Genomic DNA, 4208 nt, shown 5'->3' with positions numbered 1-4208 from the left:
ATTATTATTATTATTATTATTATTATTATTATTATTATTATTATTGTTATTATTATTATTATATACGTCGATTCTTTTACGTGTGTCAGGACAAACAAAGAATCTCTTACATAAGCGCTACTTTTTATTATATATGAATAAATTTTTTTAATCATATCAATCATAGTTTTACATTTTCAATAGAAAAAAAAATTCAACATGTATATGGAGTGATCAATTTATTCTTTACAAATTCCATGGTTGCAATTTTATTGCAATAATGTATGTCTCATCTAAGTGATGTTTTATATAACTAATGATTACTGGTTTTTAGATTAAGTTTTAAGGTAATTAATGTGCGCTATGAAACTCCCACACAAACACCTTTTTTTTTTTTTTTTTTTTTTTTTTTTTTTTTTTTTTTTTTTTATATAATTAGTCTACCTTAACGCAGGTGTTAGCCCATTATCGTCTAAACCCTTGAACAACCTGGTCTATAAAGATTAGGTATTTGGTTCAATTGTTTATTTATTATCCTTATAGATTTTTTTATTCAGTTCACTGGCTATTATTAAAGATAAAATTAACGTCTCCACCTTTTTAATTAAGCATCCAAACTATTGATATCAGAAATTATTTGTTTATATTGTGGGATGTAATGTCCTTTCAACTGGATTTTCAAATATAAATGAAGGTGTGCCAATTGTGCTTATCTCTAAGTCTAAAAGGTTTATTATGAGGTAAATTTTGTTTTAGATTGTTACATTTCGTTTTAAATTGATCTTGATATCGATGAATACGCGAAAACAAAAAGTTAAAAAAAAAGTTAAAAAATCTGGTTCCCAAAGTTGTTAAATGAACTAATGTATCGTCTACTAGAATTTAGTGTATCGGAGATAAGGTTTTAGAGCTCTTAATACTTTTATTTACAATACTTTACTTGTGTACCTACGGCATAAAGGTTTGAAGGTTTAAAGGCCACTCATGAATGACAGGGGCAAGGGACAGTGACATTGCCCTATCGAGTAGGAAAATATCCTGAAGACAGATCATATATACATATGATCAGCGGTCAAGACCCCTCTCCACCCAAGCTAGGACTAAAGATGGCCAGGCAATGGTTGCTGGTGACTCAGCAGATAGACATATAGGCTTCCCCAATACCCCCATCCTTAGCCCACAAGGATGGTCAGGTTGCAGCGACCAAAGGAACCAACAAATTTGGCTCTTTATATTTTTTATAAGACAAATTTGTTCTGCCTCTAAAAGGATGCTAAGAAAATCTTATTTTAATTTTTTAGTATATTTTAATTATACGTTTTATCAGATAAAGTAATTATTTTATATTATTATTATTATCACTTGTTAAGCTACAACCCTAGTTGGAAAAGCAGGATGCTATAAGCCCACGGGCCTCAATAGGGAAAATAGCCCAGTGAGGAAAGGAAACAAGGAAAAATAGAATATTTTAAGAACTGTAACATTAAAATAAATATTTCCTATGTAAACTATACAAAACTATAACAAAACAAGAGGAAAGAAAATTAGACAGAATATTGTGCCCGTGTGTACCCTCAAACAAGAGAACTCTAACCTAAGACAGTGGAAGACCATAGTACAGAGGCTGTGGCACTACCCAAGACTAGAGAATAATGGTTTGAATTTTGAATGTCCTTCTCATAGAAGAGCTGATTACCATAGCTGAAGAGTATCTTCTCCTATCAAGAGGAAAGTAAAGCCACTGAACAATTACATTGCAGTAGTTAACCCCTTGGGTGAACAAGAATTATTTGATAATCTCAGTGTTGTCAGATATGAGGGCAGAGGAGAATCTGTAAAGAATATGCCAGACTATTTCGTGCATGTGTAGGCAAAGGGAAAGTGAACCGTAACCAGAGAGAAGGATCCAATGTAGTACTGTCTAGCCAGTCAAAGGGCCCCATAAAATGTTAATAATTATTATTATTATTATTATTATCATCATCCAAGCTACAACCCTAGTTGGAAAAGCAAGATGCTACAAGCCCAATGGCTCCAATAGGGAAAAATAGCCCAGTGAGGAAAGGAAATAAGGCAATAAATAAATGATGAGAACAAATTAACAATAAATCATTCTAAAAACAGTAACAACGTCAAAACAGATATGTCCTATATAAACTATTAACAACGTCAAAAACAGATATGTCTTATATAAACTATAAAAAGACTCATATCAGCCTGTTCAACATAAAACCATTTGCTCCAACTTTGAACTTTTGAAGTTCTACTGATTCAACCGATTGTTAAAGGCCCTCCAGAATCTCTAGGTTTTAAGGAAAGATGCGATACATGTATTTAAGCGGCAGGGAACAGGATACAAACTGGAAGATTTTGGGAGAATAATTCTAAAAACAAAAGTGGGATTTGAAACCTAAAACAAAAGACAGGCGTAATCTTATATCGAGTTTCTCAGCTTGCTGGAAACCTAGCTTATCCTTCTAAGCTTCCATTAATAGTTTCTTGAATTTCTAATACCAAGAAGGATCGAAGGATCAGTGTGTATCCTTTCTTCTTGGTTGGTTAGGATAGATTTGTGGGTTTTCTTTATCCTTGAGCATAATGACCCATGAAAAATTTGTAGAAATTCTACATTTATTTGTTTATATGAATGACCTGCTTCCTTAATATATAGTTCCAAGGGGATGTGAAATTTTTGTTGTTGTTATTATTATTATTATTATTATTATTATTATTATTATTATTATTATTATTATTATTTACTAAGCTACAACCCTAGTTGGAAAAGCAAAATAGCCCAGCGAGGAAAGGAAACAGTAAATAATAAAATATTTTAAGAACAGTTACAACATTAAGATAAATATTTCCTATATAGACTATATTATTATTATTATTATTATTATTATTATTATTATTATTATTATTATTATTATTATTATTAGCTAAGCTGTAACCCTAGTTGGAAAAGCAAGATGCTATAAGCCCAAGGGCTCCAACAAGGAAAATAGCTCAGTGAGGAAATCAAATAAGAAGTTATATTACAAGAGAAGTTTAAGAATAATAACATTAAAAAAATTTATTATATATAAACAAACAATAACTGAGAAAAATTGAAGAATTATTCTGAAAAAAAGGCTATCTGGCATCTCATATGGAGACAAGGATTGGCACACAAGCGCGCGTGTTAATCTCCAAAGCGATATAGATTCCTGAAACGCAGGAGATGATAATCCTTATTTGGCGCTATTTCTGATCCCTCTAGCCCTTCACGGGTCCCGTGAGAAGGATGCGCCGATGTCCTATGGTGTGAGGAACCGAGCGGAGGAGGAGATAAGTTGACGTAGGATGCGATTTTCACGACTGGTTGTGAACGGTCGTCAACGACGTTCAAATAGCACTAATGGATTTTTTTTATGTATATATTTTGTTACCAGACTTTTTTTTGTATACTTTTTTTTTCTTTTTTTTTTTTTTGCTGCTCTATATTTTTTTCAGACTTTGTTATACTTCATAGATTATTGTTAAATTTAGGTGCTGTTTACCTTTATTTGTTATTAATAGATAGTTTTTTTCTTTTATTATTGCTGCTATATATTTCTTTTTAACAGACTTTTTTATACTTTTTAGAATAGTTGTTTGCCAATATTTGTCTACATCCTTTTTTTTTATAGAATATTGTTACAGTAGGTGCTGTTTACCTTTATTTGTTATTAATGATTGTTTTTTTATTTCTGCTGCTACATATTTTTTTACCAGACTTTCTATATCTTAATAAACTATGGGTGCTGTTTACCTCAATTTGTTTACGTCTTTTTTTTTTTTTTTTTTTTTTTTTGCTGCTCTATATTTTTTTTTACCAAATCTTTTATTATACTATAGAATATTGTTAGGTGCTGTTTACCAATAATTTTTTCTTTGCTCTAATTTTTATTTACCTGCTCTATATTCATTTTAATTTTTTTTTAACTTCATTGAATATTATTGGGTGCTTTTTTTTTGTTTACATTTTTTGCTGCTCTATATATTTTTACCAGACCTTTTTTTATACTTTATAGACTATTGTCAGATGCTGTTTACCTCTATTTGTTTACAGTTTTTATATTTTTATTTTTATTTTTGCTGCTCTATATTTTTAACCTGTTTTTCCTATATTTTATTGAATATCGTTAGGTGCTGTTTACCAATATTTGTTTACTTCTATTTTTATTTTATTTTTTGCTGCTATATATTTT

This window comes from Palaemon carinicauda, unplaced genomic scaffold (assembly GCF_036898095.1).
Source record: "Palaemon carinicauda isolate YSFRI2023 unplaced genomic scaffold, ASM3689809v2 scaffold2286, whole genome shotgun sequence".
Taxonomy (NCBI): Eukaryota; Metazoa; Arthropoda; class Malacostraca; order Decapoda; family Palaemonidae; genus Palaemon; species Palaemon carinicauda.
Note: the sequence above shows the minus strand (reverse complement) of the source record.